The sequence below is a fragment of the Argopecten irradians genome, chromosome 2 (assembly GCF_041381155.1).
Source record: "Argopecten irradians isolate NY chromosome 2, Ai_NY, whole genome shotgun sequence".
Lineage (NCBI taxonomy): Eukaryota > Metazoa > Mollusca > Bivalvia > Pectinida > Pectinidae > Argopecten > Argopecten irradians.
This window is the reverse complement of record NC_091135.1, coordinates 14,000,617-14,017,856: the sequence shown is the minus strand read 5'-3', so window position 1 is coordinate 14,017,856 and position 17,240 is coordinate 14,000,617. Positions and strand designations below refer to the sequence as shown.

Sequence of the window (17,240 nt, the reverse complement as noted above, 5' to 3'; positions counted from 1 at the left end):
TCACCCCAGAAGAAACCTTACCCAGCTGCTCTAGGTGTCATAAACTTCTAATTACAAGAGTTTTATAAATAGATTTTCTGTATATAATACTAATGCCTAACATTATTCAGCTTGTACTGAAAAGTCATGAATTTTAAGTTCAAATAAGGGGAGATAATCTAGCATTAAATATAAAGTTTCATATTACAGAAATTAAAGATAGTTTCTATATGAAGGGGAGATAATCAAGCATCAAATGTAAAGGTCTATATTAATTAATAATTAATGTTATATTCTAAATCAAGGGGAGATAATCAAGGATCAAATGTAAAGTTCTATTTTACAGAAATTAGAGATAGATTCTAAATCAAGGGTGAAAATCAAGTAACAAATTTAAAGTTTTATTTTTACTAAACCTTTGTCTATTTACTTATGTAATTTAGTGTATACTCACCCTTTACCAGATATCCAATCACCAGTTGACTATATAACTGACTAAGTATTGTTCTATATGTATGACCTATGATTACTGTCCAGTAGATTTCCTGATATCATCTTGACAATAGCCGGAGGTGCTGTCCAGATATGAGAGTAAATATACCTGAACTTCTTGGAATGTGTATCAAATCTTATGGTTGGTGATCCTTCCAGCTAGCTTGTAATTATTCAATGTATGTGATAATCAGCACATATTTATTAGTCACAGGATTTGAATTGTTTTTCCTATTAGATGTGAGCACACATACAGTTAAATTAATGCAGCAAGATTATTAAATTTCTCTAGGCACAACGAAATGGTGTTTTATCATCAACTATATCATTGCAATTCCATTTGAAAAAAGATCTCATTAGTCTTTTTGTAGAAATTTAGGAATTCTACGAAAACTGTCGTCAAAAAGCTCAGATATCATTACACCATACTTCAATTACAGCTAGATGAAAAGTCTGGTTCTGCAACACAACTTCAGGCAAGAAGATTTGAACAAAATATATATCTATGAACAGAATTTGAATCAAATCCATAGACTTGTTGTCTCTTTGTCAGCTCTGGAATGGTCTAGCTAACAAAAAATATCATTGATTCCAAACGCGATGTCAAGAAAAGCATACAACTTGGCCAACTATTACACACTCAGCTAGTTATTTGTGTGCAGTACTGGAAAAGCCATATAGCCAGCGTTTCCCTTGAGGAACGCCTATCAAATTCTTGTCCTTAGAGTGAATCTCAGACTTGTCAAACAAACTGATAACCTTAGGATTACATAACATACCTCTACTGGATGTATTGTCACATGCCAAAACCATTTGGTAAGCAAACAGAAGAACAAATTCTCCAGAGTCTTTCTTGTAACCCAACGTCAAAACTATGTAACTATCCAATATCCAGGCAGACAGCACCATTACATGTTCATGTACGTGTAGTACATGTTACAGGGATATAATCTTCATTATTTAAAAGGCTAGATTTTTGTTCACATTTTTATATTTGTTATTCAGTTTTCACCATGATTAACTATTTGACCAATCTCTTTTTACACTGTGTTTTGGGCGTTAAAAGTTTTTTTTATCATTCATTTTAAATGTCAATATTTACTTCAATAAGATAAATATTTTTTTTATGTAATATTTCCGTTTAATTCCCTGTCGGATGTAGTGATCAGAGACCTAAACAGTTGAACAGCTATCTATTCAGAAGTCCATCACATGGTGCCAGTAGCCCACACTACTCCAGACAGAGTTTATCTTACTCCTGATAAAAAATTACGCTACTGCGTTGTTCACAGGCCAAAACTTATCTATGTACGTAACAACAAGTTCGTGTAGTAGAATTTGTAAGGAGATTTGAACCTAACACATTCTCCTATGCTCACTGTGCACTTTCTAACACTGAAATTTTCATGTGGTTTTTTTTTCATGAGTTTTCTTTTTTTTATTCTGACATCATGCAATTTTGCATCAGTTTATTGCAGTGTACCAAGGCCGTTAATTGACAGACACCTGTGGAATCTCATCAAATTTTTTTTTTATTTTTCAAAGAAAATTTTGCTTTGCCAAACTAAAGGAACTTCTGATTGAAGTTGAAATTGTTTTGATATTTAAGGCTTTTATGATTCTTAAGGTAATAGAGAAATGCCAAGGTCTAAGTTGTTGTGGTTACAAACATTCCTTGGCCTATCAAATCACCTTACCGTAAGTTTGGTGCAGTTTGTACTGACCAATGGTCGGTAGTTTATCTGTGGGTACTCTAGCTTTCCTTCATCTTCTATACCTGGCATGTACCCTGGCTGTTAATATGACATTAATTTAATGGCTGCAAATCCAATATTATGAGGATAGCCTGTCTATAGTTATCTCTGGTATTAATGAAACCAATTAAAGCACTTGCTTTCTGACAATAAAATCATGATGATCTCCATACTTTCTAATAATATTTTGCTGATTTCTCTACAACTAGTATATTATGATATTAATATCTGTAATTAGCTGTAAGTGAAAAGTAATATTAAGCTTCCTGTCAGCAGCATCTGACAAAAAAAAATCATGATTATCTCCATACCTTCTAACAATATTTTCCTGATTTCTCTACAACTAGTACATTATAATATTAATATCTGTAATTAGCTGTAAGTGAAAAGTAATATTAAGCTTCCTGTCAGCAGCATCTGAGGTTGAACAGTACAAATATAGCTGTTCTCATTTGAACACTGTCAGAAAAACACCACACAAGCAGCTCTACCATAGGAGGGGTTAAGTTGGAATACTCCTAACCTTGAGATGACCAAAGATTTACTGACCTCACTGAGAAATAATTCTGTCACCACACTTTCTGACTATGGTCCATCCTATATATGGTAACACCTTACTTAAAACATTCTATTAGTAATTTAGTACAGTGTTGACCATGTTTTATGTTGCTTTTGCTACTGTTGTTGTTGTTCAGATCTGGAGGGCAATAATACAGTTAATTTCCATGGCAAACATTCAGGGTCACTCAGCATTTTTAACGGACAAAAGCAAAAGACAATTGTTTAAATGCAGGACCTTCTGATTCAATGCTTCAGTCATTTGTAGTATCATTGCATGCTCATTTCAGATCTGATAATTGGTTAATCGTTTCCATGACAGCTAATAATCAAACATTAGAGATGTATATTATGTTAGTTTCCCCTTGAAAGTCTATGTAATGCCACCTTGACCTTGAAACCCTCACTGAGTACACCCCCATCACAACCCCTATAATGGATGCTATAATACCCTTCCAATAAAATGTCATCCTTGGTTAATGAGATCTTGAGACTCAGCAGGACCAAGTGGATCCAAATGACGACTATAACTTTCAAACCAGCTCCAGAAGCGTTTAATTCAATTCCAACAGATAGAGCTTAGGTAATTCCTGAGGAATAATGTTGGACATTATGGTGACACAGCAGCTGCCTAGCAGTAGTTTATCTAATTCAAATCTATTTAGGACATGTAATTTGACATGAGTTTAATTTCCTATGGTACTGGTGACAGTTTGGCTGTCAATCAAGGAACAGTTTAATTAATTTTGTACAGATGGAGCCAACTGAAGACAATTTGGTCTTACTTAGTAATACCACATACACTAGGGAAATGTCCAGTGGTCAGACATTGGTGACCATCTCTACAGCAATACCACATGCAGTAGGGAAATGTCCAGTGGTCAGACATTGGTGACCATCTCTACAGCAATACCACATGCAGTAGGGAAATGTCCAGTGGTCAGACATTGGTGACCATCTCTACAGCAATACCACATGCACTAGGTAAATTACCATGCAGTGGTCAGACAATGGTGACCATCTTACTTAGTAATACCACATACACTAGGGAAATGTCCAGTGGTCAGACATTGGTGACCATCTCTACAGCAATACCACATGCAGTAGGGAAATGTCCAGTGGTCAGACATTGGTGACCATCTCTACAGCAATACCACATGCACTAGGTAAATTACCATGCAGTGGTCAGACAATGGTGACCATCTCTACAGCAATGAAAGTCTGATTCCTATACTATGTCTCCTACCCACTAAAGTTACTTAGCCTTTTACTAAATCATATCCTCCATTTATTAGTATGATTTTTTTATTCAAATTAATTAAGTAATGCATGGTTCTTTAAAAAAAAAAAGATATTTACCAAATAGCAACCAAAACCTTTAAATACTAAATTTTCAATATCTGAGATACTTTTTGTGAATGGTACTTCAGTAATCTATGGAATATTCCAGCCCAAAAGAGCCAAATTATAGGCAAAAATTTCTTAATGTGTTTTCTTTGTACCTACACACGAAATCATTGCCATAATATATCCGTTTCAGACACACTCATAAATCTGATATATTCAACTAACTTGCATACACACTACATCCTGCTAAAAGTCATTTAGTTTTCTGAATACATGTGATTAACATTTTGCATTCAAATCATACACTAGCCATTCACGCTGTATTAAATATGAAATATTTGAAATGTTACTCTCATCCAATGATATAGTGATAACATCCATTATCCTTATACCCTGTCATGCCCACCTCCCCCCCCCCCCCCCCCATCCATCCCCACCCCCACCATCTCTTCTCTCATCTCCCATAGTCAGACCACAATCCATTCCTGCAACACATGCATGTATGATCAATCTCTCACACACAAAATCACCCACATGTGACAAGACTTTCCCTCCTAAAATCTCTCTAACAAAGACCTCATGCCATCAGCACAGCCTGCACATAACACTATGTCACATATATTACATAACCACTAGGGGTTTTAAATTCACAATTTCAAAGTCAACAATCCATAGCCAGAGTAAAGACTGTAATTATACCCTGATGTATAGTAGAATACAACATTTCTCACTAATGGTAAAGACTATATACACAGTAGTTCTGAACTGTGAAATCTGATCAATCATAACTAGAGAAACAAACAGAAACAATCTAAATAAACAATGTCTGTTGATATTTTCCTTGTGCTTTTGGCCCAGGAATGTAATAATTTTCTTTTTCAATATAACAAGCTTAAATTCCAAATAGAAATTGCTTTACTTAAAACTTGTATTTGAAAACGAAACCAAAATAGCACAGAACAGTAGGACCATACTTGATCACAACACACAAAGCTTTCACAGACTCACTGTAACATGCTCAGAAGTTTACTGAAGTTTACTCACTGTAACATCACCACACAACAATGACATTGCCACACAGGGTCCTAGGATGACCATTGGGACAGTAAAACAGTAGATGGTATAAGGTATCTACTTACCATGTGGTACAGAAGCCGGCTATAGTTCCCTGCAGACACTACTAACTGCTGTGTGTGAGCACATGGAAGTCACAAAGGACACATGACCCAGTTCTCAGGGCCAGACCAAACAAAGCTCTGCTCCACTGGTTAGCTCTTCATTGATATCTCATACACAGTACTACTGATGTTAGTACATGTACACACAGAGATTCCTATCAGTGGAAACTGTGCAGTATGTCCTGATCTTGTGTTTTAAAAGTCCGGGTGTTCCTCAATTAGTTCCCTGTTCCTTCTCAGTAGGACAGTTTAGTAGATACACCCCAGTTATATAAGCAGTCGATAGCACTCGGTGACAGATGTCATCATACACACATACATATTTATTGGATCATTAAAGTTTTATTATCAGTGAAACTGTATCATTGCAGAACTCTGGTACGTTTTAAACTTTTTCAAATGAGTTTTATTTGCACCATAAACTAGTCAATATTCTATACAATACGTGACAGAGGCCTACTTCATTGAGAGTCAAGGACAATCTCCTAAATGTACATTGAATAAGAATAAGTGTTTTTGAAAATAAACAGATAAAATCATAAAACTATAACATATGCCATGGGTTTTTGTATGATAAATATGTCATGACTTTTGAGAGAAAAAATCATTACAAGATAAATCACAGAATCTATATAACTTTTTTCCATTACCATTGGGCTAAAAGAAAATTTTTTAGCAGATCAAAGTTAAAGATTTTTTTTTCTAGAATTCTGATATATATATTTCATGCCAAATAGCAACATAGATTACTCAAAAGTTTACAAATATCTATGAAAGTTATTTCTAACTGTACAACCGCAGAGATGTATTGATGAAGGTATCTCTCTTTTTTTTAAGTATCTGATGGCTGTACTCACATATCAGCAGAGACCAGTTCGTTTGTCACCTTCAAGAAACACAATTAAACGAAACAAAATGTTATAAAGTCTGAGCTATGGCCGCCCTGCATGAAAAACATCAGGATTGACGCATGCTAAATGGCATCGGATACCTTTTTGAACTATGCCTTGAAGGTATATTGTTTCTATCATATTGCATAAACGAACAGATAATATCAGTCGTCATTAGAGCAGATATTTGTACAATTACAAGATCTATGGTCCAGATCTGTTGGTCAGACATTGTTACATGGAGTTCGTTTGACACGTGAATAATAAATAGCAAAGTACCAAGAGTTCTTTATTGTTAGAGGTGACAATGAGCAAGGTCCCTTCCCCTGTACAGCAAACACTGGTATACATGGTAAACACTGGTATACAATTTCTATCACACAATCGGTTTTGTACAGGAAGCAACCGTACCTGAGTTAAAACTAGAACCAATATGTCAAGTTTCAACACAGATTCTACTATAAAAGGCTTCATGGACCTGCCATTTCAACCTTTAAGTAGTTATCAAACTGAACTTAATCAATATGACTGTCTCTTATTTTAGAAATATTCAGCCTCTTAGCCACCTTCAGACATGAAGCAGAAACTACCACTTTTTATAGACAATGTTGTATCTCCTAAGATCAACCAGGGGACAGAACCCAGAACTTCCCTCAGACAACAAGCTCTGCTGAACGCCAAAAAAAAGGTATTGTCAAAAAAGAAAGTCTGGTTGGAAGAGGAGAGAAGATATGATCCTAAATTTAGTCGCCTTTCATGATTATGCAATGCGGGCAGCAGGTATAATTTTAAACGCCCTTTCTCCAAGGCAATCCATTGATTACAAAATGTGTTTTACTCAAATGATTAGGAAGGACATGTTTTCTTTGAAGTAGTTTTGGATACTACCAAATTGATTTTAGTCTTCTAGCATTTCACAAAATTATACTGTACAGTGATACCTGCAGTACATTTATTGAGAAGAGCTGAGTTTGTAACAGCTGTTTAAGGTCACACGTACCTGTACTGTATGCATGAACAACACTTAACTGTTTGAAGGTCAAACCAGTTTGCCCACATCTCTCCAGTTTTATATAGCATGTAACAACAGCAGGTGTGTAACATCCATTCGCATATCAATATATTGTGCTCTCAATTCATTCTTTTTGCATCCATCTCAAGACACCAACCTGTTATTTCTGCCAGTCTCTGCACCATATCGTATCAGAAATGGCTGTATAAATTCAATATGAGTGTTTATATGAAGAGTCAAAATGCAGTAATAACAATATAGCTCAATTCAATCACTATATACATATTTAACAAATAACTCTATAATAAGACCAATCTATACCAGGAGAGTAGCATAAGTCCACTGTCCGCTGTTCGACTTATTCATCTGCACAGAGGCTGCATGGAATATAAGCACCAGAGTGCAGCCATAATACAATTAAGTAATTTGATATTGCTACATTGGCTGCTGTAGTAACTAGATCAGATGAAACATGCATACTGTATAATAAGAAGTTTGATCACAAGACATACACCATATTTACCCTAAAACAGGCACAGGAAAAATTTAAATAGCACATAACATCGGACTCAAATAGACAGTAGTATTTCATTTCAGACCAATACATTACTTTGTCTTTATCTCATTGATGCAGCATAAAAGTCAGGGTCATATAAGGTCAAAGAGACAGCAACAATCAAGGTCATATGAGGACAAATGTCAAGGAGACACCAACAACAGTGAAGGTCATATGAGTACAGATGTCTTGGTGTCAACAATCTGGTTCATATAAGGACAGATGGCAAAGAAACACCAAACAACAATGGTCATAGGGTAAGGATAGATACCTAAGATAGGCAACAGGCTGATGCATCAACAGCAAGGATATACCAACAACCAAGGTACCAAGGATACACCAACAGTAAAGGTGCCAAGGATACAACAACAGCCAAGGTACCAAGGATACACCAACAGCCAAGGTACCAAGGATACAACAACAGCCAAGGTACCAAGGATACACCAACAGCCAAGGTACCAAGGATACACCAACAGTAAAGGTACCAAGGATACACCAACAGCCAAGGTACCAAGGATACAACAACAGCTAAGGTACCAAGGATACACCAACAGCCAAGGTACCAAGAATACAACAACAGCCAATGTACCAAGAATACACAACAATAGCAAACGTACCAAGGATACAACAACAGCCAATGTACCAAGGATACACAACAGCCAATGTACCAAGGATACAACAACAGCCAATGTACCAAGGATACACCAACAGCCAATGTACCAAGGATACAACAACAGCCAAGGTACCAAGGATACACTAACAGCCAATGTACCAAGGATACAACAACAGCCAAGGTACCAAGAATACAACAACAGCTAAGGTACCAAGGATACACCAACAGCCAAGGTACCAAGGATACACCAACAGTAAAGGTACCAAGGATACACCAACAGCCAAGGTACCAAGGATACACCAACAGCCAAGGTACCAAGGATACAACAACAGCCAAGGTACCAAGGATACACCAACAGCCAAGGTACCAAGGATACAACAACAGCCAAGGTACCAAGGATACAACAACAGCCAAGGTACCAAGGATACAACAACAGCCAAGGTACCAAGGATACAACAAAGCCAAGTACCAAGGATACAACAACAGCCAAGGTAACAAGGATACAACAACAGCCAAGGTACCAAGGATACAACAAAAGCCAATGTACAAAGAATAACAACAATAGCCAATGTACTAAGGATACAACAACAGCTAAGGTACCAAGGATACAACAATAGCCAATGTACAAAGAATACAACAACAACAGCCAAGGTACCAAGGATACAACAAAAGCCAATGTACCAAGAATACAACAATAGCCAATGTACCAAGGATACACTACCAGCCAAAGTACCAAGGATACAACAATAGCCAATGTACAAAGGATACAACAATAGCCAAGGTGCCAAGGATACAATAACAGCCAAGGTACCAAGAATACAACAACAGCTAAGGTACCAAGGACACAACAATAGCTAAGGTACCAAGGATACACTAACAGCCAATGTACCAAGGATACAACAATAGCCAACGTACCAAGGATACAACAATAGCCAGGGTACCAAGGATAAAACAATAGCCAATGTACCAAGGATACACTAACAGCCAATGTACCAAGGATACAACAATAGCCAATGTAACAAGGATACACTAACAGCCAATGTACCAAGGATACAACAATAGCCAATGTACCAAGGATACAACAATAGCCAAGGTGCCAAGGATACAATAACAGCCAAGGTACCAAGGATACAGCAACAGCCAATGTAACAAGGATACACTAACAGCCAATGTACCAAGGATACAACAACAGCCAAGGTACCAAGGATACACCAACAGCCAAGGTACCAAGCATACAACAACAGCCAAGGTACCAAGGATACAACAAAAGCCAATGTACCAAGGATACAACAAGCCAATGTAACAAGGATACAAACAGCACCACACAATGTACCAAGGATACACAACAGCCAATGTAACAAGGATACAACAAACAGCCAATGTACCAAGGATACAACAATAGCCAATGTACCAAGGATACAAACAATAGCCAAGGTACCAAGGATACAATAACAGCCAAGGTACCAAGGATACAGCAACAGCCAATGTACAAGGATACACAACAGCCAATGTACCAAGGATACAACAATAGCCAATGTACCAAGGATACAGCAACAGCCAATGTACCAAGGATACAACAATAGCCAAGGTACCAAGGATACACTAACAGCCAATGTACCAAGGATACAACAATAGCCAACGTACCAAGGATACAACAACAGCCAAGGTACCAAGGATACAACAATAGCTAAGGTACCAAGGATACAACAACAGCCAATGTACCAAGGATACAACAATAGCCAATGTACCAAGGATACAACAATAGCCAATGTACCAAGGATACACTACCAGCCAAAGTACCAAGGATACAACAATAGCCAATGTACAAAGGATACAACAATAGCCAAGGTGCCAAGGATACAACAATAGCCAAGGTACCAAGAATACAACAACAGCCAAGGTACCAAGGATACAACAATAGCTAAGGTACCAAGGATACAATAACAGCCAAGGTACCAAGGATACAACAACAGCCAAGGTACCAAGGATACAACAATAGCCAAGGTACCAAGGATACACCAACAGCCAAGGTACCAAGGATACACCAACAGCCAAGGTGCCAAGGATACAACAACAGCCAAGGTACCAAGGATACAACAACAGCCAAGGTACCAAGGATACAACAACAGCCAAGGTACCAAGGATACACCAACAGCTAAGGTACCAAGCATACAATAACAGCCAAGGTACCAAGGATACAACAACAGCCAAGGTACCAAGGATACAGCAACAGCTAAGGTACCAAGGATACACTAACAGCCAATGTACCAAGGATACAACAATAGCCAACGTACCAAGGATACAGCAACAGCCAATGTAACAAGGAACACTAACAGCCAATGTACCAAGGATACAACAATAGCCAATGTACCAAGAATACAACAATAGCCAAGGTACCAATGATACACCAATAGCAAAGTTCGAAGTTACATCAACAACCAATGTAGCAAGGATAAAGAAACAGCTAGTTATAATAATGAATATTTCCACGAAAAGCAATTTATAAGCTTTGGCTTGCAAAAGGATAAATAATGTACATATGTTCAATTCTTTACTAATGACAGGTATTACAGTCATAGCTCAGTCAATACTTTCATATGCATGGGTATTGTATTTTCTGTCCTAAGCAAATATCAATATAATATTGCAAAAGAAAAGTTGGAGTTGTAAGTGGTATATCACACAGGAAACCAAAAGGACTATAGGACCTGTTTTGATTACTCAAAACACAAATGGCTTTGAAATAATTTCCGAAACTGTGAAATGTGATTCTTTGCATCTGAAAGCATTCTTTCAATTTACATTATTAAATTTTAGTTCATTGTCCTGAATGAAAGATGTATCAGTTAATTGATTTAATTGGACTGCAGGCAGTCCTTTTTGTGATTTGCTTACACTTTCCATAACACATGTACATGAGGAGTTTGGATTGAAGATACACTTGTACAACCACACACAAATTGCTACTCTTTAAACAAAGACAGACTGTTTACAACAGGAATCATTAGCACGTCATTTTCGTAAAGTCTGTGAAACTCCTGGATCATGACTAAACAGACTTCTGTGTGTTCTTCATTTGAAAGCCACCCAATCATTCATTGAACTGAACTACACTAACATAATCAACAGGCAATAATCCACTTCCTCTTTTTATGGTATGTCTCTAATAACAAGGGGTCATATTAGCAATAATCCACTTCCCCTTTTTATGGTATGTCTCTAATAACAAGGGGTCATATTATCAATAATCCACTTCCCCCTTTTTATATGTCTCTAATAACAAGGGGTCATATTAGCAATAATCCACTTCCCCCTTTTTATATGTCTCTAAGAACAAGGGGTCATATTAGCAATAATCCACTTCCCTTTTTTATGGTATGTCTCTAAGAACAAGGGGTCATATTAGCAATAATCCACTTCCTCTTTTTATGGTATGTCTCTAAGAACAAGGGGTCATATTAGCAATAATCCACTTCCCCTTTGTATGATATGTCTCTAAGAACAAGGGGCCATATTAGCAATAATCCACTTCCCCTTTGTATATGTCTCTAAGAACAAGGGGTCATATTAGCAATAATCCACTTCCCCTTTTAATGGTATGTCTCTAAGAACAAGTGACCATATAAGCAATAATCCACTTCCCCCTTTTTATATGTCTCTAAGAACAATGGGTCATATTAGCAATAATCCACTTCCCCTTTGTATGATATATGTCTCTAAGAACAAGGGGCCATATTAGCAATAATCCACTTCCCCCTTTTAAGGTGTGTCTCTAAGAACAAGGGGTCATATTAGCAATAATCCACTTCCCCCTTTTTATATGTCTCTAAGAATAAGGGGTCATATAAGCAATAATCCACTTCCCCTTTGTATGATATGTCTCTAAGATCAAGGGGCCATATTAGCAATAATCCACTTCCCTTTTTTATGGTATGTCTCTAAGAACAAGGGGCCATATTAGCAATAATCCACTTCCCCCTTTTTATATGTCTCTAAGAACAAGGGGCCATATTAGCAATAATCCACTTCCCTTTTTTATGGTATGTCTCTAAGAACAAGGGGCCATATTAGCAATAATCCACTTCCCCCTTTTTTATGAAGTGTCTCTAAGAACAAGGGGCCATATTAGCAATAACTCCCTTCCCCCTTTTTTATGAAGTGTCTCTAAGAACAAGGGGCCATATTAGCAATAATGCCCTTCCCCCTTTTTTATGAAGTGTCTCTAAGAACAAGGGGCCATATTAGCAATAACTCCCTTCCCCCTTTTTTATGAAGTGTCTCTAAGAACAAGGGGCCATATTAGCAATAATGCCCTTCCCCCTTTTTTATGAAGTGTCTCTAAGAACAAGGGGTCATATTAGCAATAATGCCCTTCCCCCTTTCTATGATATGTCTCTAAGAACAAGGGGCCATATTAGCAATAATGCCCTTCCCCCTTTCTATGATATGTCTCTAAGAACAAGGGGCCATATTAGCAATAACTCCCTTCCCCCTTTCTATGATATGTCTCTAAGAACTAGGGGCCATATTAGCAATAACTCCCTTCCCCCTTTCTATGATATATCTCTATGAACTTGGGGCCATATAAGTAATGATCCCTTCCTCTTGTTGTCTGGTAAAACATAAATGTGTCTTCCTTTACATAAAATCAGGATGCCCATAAGACAAGGCGAGCATTACAACAGATATTGACAGTTTTGATCATAAAATGGTTTCAATGTTGTCCAAACAGACATTTTTTTCCCTCTCTCTGACCTCCTATCCTTATAAACTACACCATACAGACTAAGGAAGGACATGACAGAAGGAAATGATGCTCTCAAAGCTTGCAAATTTATGGAAAGCCCGACAACACCAATCCTGTCTTACAAAGAATATAAATGCCATGCTGATAGCTTGCAAGGCCATGATGTTATAACTTACATCATTTTATTACCTGCATCACCAGTCTGCTTACCGAGTCTGTTAGACTGGTACAGAAAGGTCTAGTCTGCTCCCTATTGACAGAGCTAGACCTATCAGATTAGTATAATCCAATACTGATAATACCAGTAAATACCCTGGTCCTCAAGGTATTTATGTCAGGATCAGAGCTTGTATATAATATTACCATTGAATCGGGAGGTAGCTGGAGGCTGGAACTTGTAAATTATATGCTTGTCATCACCGAACAACATAGAAGATCATGCTACATAATTACTGTCACTAGAATAGTTTCAGACAAACTTAAAACTGATGCCCAGGAGACCGTGGTAACTCAATCACACCTCGAAATTGTAACGTCTTATTTTTTAGGACTTATTTAGAGCACACTATGCAAGCACACAGATAAGTTCAATTTCAACTGAATAGTAATATTTCCATGAAAATTCTACTTACTATATTCGACCCAATAAGTGCCCTGAGGGCATTTAGAAAATTGAAAAAATGAAAAGATGCTTACTAAGACAAAATCATTGCAAAAACAAAGTGCAAACCTATACAGTTTTGATTTTTTAGGTCTTTATTTATGCCCAGGCAATTGGAATTGAGGAATCAAAAGGGGGGAGGGGCGCTAAAAGGGACATGGACGCTTATTGAATAGAATACGGTATCTCAATTTCAGTTTTTATAAAGACTGTAAAGTTAGCATTGAGAAGACCAAGAAGAATGGATGTGAAGCAAGGCTGCCACTGAAACTTCGGCCATCGGCTAGCTAGCTCTTAGACTAAAGAATGTATAATCCAAACACAAAAAAACAGCCATGGGTATGGATACAAGTGTCCGGGACAAAAATAATGTATTGTCATTTCAGATTAGTACAGAGATGCTGCACTTGCGAGGTTTAGATTTGGACAAAAACATGATGATTTGTAATGTTGTATGACATTCCTGTCTATGCTTTTTACTTCACATACCAGAAGAAATTACAAATCATATTGGATTATAAGATTGGTTGCAGTATTGCATATCCATAGAGTACAATTAATATAACTATAACAAAATGCTTTCAAGACTTTTTCTTTCAATGATCATCAATCAAATGCGATGGAAACGAGAAATTTACCAAAATTTACCCTCCAATTTTCGTAACAGTTTTCATTCTGGAAATGCCTTTTGAATCAATATTCCTCGGATTTGGAAACTGAATTATTTATTTGTCTCATTCATCAAGTTGTTTTCCAGTTTTGGCTCGATACAAGTTTACAAGCTGTTGTATAATGCATCATTATAAAGCAATTTCAAGTTTAATAAGAATGTAATACATTATCATTAGTACATCTGTTGTACAAACAACAAAAGACCATATGCCTATAGCCATTACATAAATGAAGGGATGTCTTTAGCCTAGTTTACTGATAATTTACTACATATATCTATCCATGAAAGCTGATTTATAGTTGTCACTAGATTTAGATCATTCTCTGTTCGACTTTTGCACTTGGTACAAGTTCCAGAAGCCATTCAGTACAAAAATTCTGTGCTCACTCACTGGACAGCATTTTGGGTATTTTGCTAATGGAAGACACTAATTGCTAAAATAAAAGCACTCATTTTAGCATTTTTTTGCTATGCCACATTTTTTGGCTGAAGAAAGAAAATAAATTTGTAATTTCATTTTTTTTTTTCATTCTAAATACCGTATTTTCCCTATTAAGAGCGCCTCCTCTAATAAGGCGCCCCCACGTTTTTTGCTGAGAAAAATCAAATAATTTCATACAATTTTTGTACCAGATTGTGACGATTTGTCTTTGCAGACGCTATAAAATACTGTTTCACATCAATCTGATGCTTAACAGATATCCGACCAGCTTGTATAGCACTAAATTTATTGCATTGGACATCTTAGGACATCTTTGCAAAGTTTACACATAGAAACAGCGAGAACGTCATGTTCAAAACAAAACGTGTCACTTGAATGTCCCACACACATGTATGCAAACTAAATGGCAACAACATTTTAGCGATGTCTATACAGGTTTTATGAATACTTACTGTATATCTATGATAAAAGTTCCTAAATAACAGGAATGTTATCATTTCTAAGCATTTTATTGTGTGCTCTTGTCGGCATTTCCTATCTGCCACAAAATGAAAGTAGCGATTAAAAGCACCGTCCGTCATTTTGTGTACGCATGGTAAACAAACAGGCTAGCATGAAATGCCAAAATTCCGTGAAACAGGCATATTTAACCAATGTTTAATACTTCTGGTGCATACAATTCTTCATAATTATGTAATATCAATACTTACTTGACTTCAAAACGTTAGTTGGTTATAGTAAGTTTCAGAAAAATACGAAACTAAAAGCAAGATGACTATAGTCTGTTTCAGAAAAAAACATATAAAAAAGGTCTCAAATAACGGCGCCCTTCTCGGCCATTTACCCGCGCCCAGCGCCCTCATTAGGGAAAATACGGTACCTGAGCTATCAAATCCATATGAATCAAAATGGAATTCAAGTTCCTACACATTTGTCATTCCAATTGTTACACAGAAAAAATAATGGCCTGGTTATGGCCTTGAGCAATAGGGAGGGATATGTGGAAGAACTATCATGTTCTTTTAATATTTTCTTGTTTACTATTAGCAATTAAAAGCATTTCAAATTTTGCCGTATGCGCTATTGTAGATATCGTAATTTTCAAGGGACAAAAAAGTGACTTTGTTGGGCACTAGGTGTGTTCTGCTAAAAACATTTCTTTTTTGCTAAAGAAAAAAGAAAGGTTTAAGCAACTTTTGCAAAGGTGTTTTTTGATCTAGAGTTACCAGAGAAATTGGTTTCTATTATTCGCAGTGTCCGTTTATGCTGAATAAAATCTCTTTGAAAATGACAGTTCCCTTAAATCAGAAAATACAGAATTTTGAATTTAGTATCAGCAATGGAGTATTTGCACTAGAATCTCTCATTAATATACATCCTCTGTAAGTTATCTCCCCTAAGGTAATAGTAGCTTATGATGTTGACAGTCCTGATATCATTTTGTGATTTTTTCTTTAAGGATAGAAATTTCTTTCCATTTTCAATCAATTTCCCTGGATTTGGCATTCTGAAATTGAATTGCAAAACCAGTAAACCAGAGAAAGTCCTTTCCGTTTTCAGCCATCTTTCTTGGATTTTGTTGTTCTAAAATTGAATTGCAAAACCAGTAAAACACATTGAATAATGTCAAGAATTCCAGATGAACACATTTTATACATGATTCATATCATTTGCCCAGTAAAGTTTTATGATTATAAAATGATTCCCTCTCAAAAGAAAATTGAAAAGATTGAGATGAAATCATAGTGATCCCCAGTTCTTCAGTGCATCACACAAACATCCAACCAAGCCATTAACAGGATTTTTACAAGAGTATTTGTTTTCTGATAAAGTACATGGCATCAGTTATAGAACCAATATATTTCTTTACCCCGTACTTTCATTTTTCGAGTATCATATGATGTATGGCCGTTTTACATGTGGAGAACTCCGTATGAACCTGGATCATCGGTCCCACCACAGGTAATGTAAACTCTTGCCTCATGCACTTTATGAATAAATCAGGGTATAAAGTTCCTTTTTATTGATATTGATTGTGTCAGATCTATCACACAACACTAAAGTTAATGCTTCTCTTCATGCCTTATTATGGCAATATCAAAGAATAGCTTAGCTCAGTCTCAAATGATTCATTGCGAGAGTTTTGTTATAAGAGTACATTGTGATTTAAAATCATTTGTTCAATACTACTTAATTACTTACATATATACAACCTCCTGTGATATATGTGATTGTCTCCTATCTAAATACACAAAACACATGTTTTAATGCAGCAGGGCCAAAGTGGTTAAGGTGTCTGACATTCTACAATTATAATCATGCACTCCTTATTCATATG

At 36.5% G+C, this 17,240-nt stretch overlaps 1 protein-coding gene across 4 annotated transcripts in view; it reads right to left on the bottom strand.

The window, feature by feature from the left end:
• LOC138314546 (5'-AMP-activated protein kinase subunit gamma-1-like) overlaps positions 1-17,240 on the bottom strand; it is a 274,001-nt gene that overhangs the window by 143,763 nt on the left and 112,998 nt on the right. Inside the window, exon 1 of one of the 4 annotated variants that reach the window (XM_069254934.1) lies at positions 5,270-5,463. The exons of the other annotated variants lie outside the window; for them this stretch is intronic. The gene's annotated coding sequence lies outside the window, so the exon portion shown is untranslated. Of the gene's footprint in view, positions 1-5,269; positions 5,464-17,240 lie in introns of those variants that run through there. 4 annotated transcript variants of the gene reach the window in all.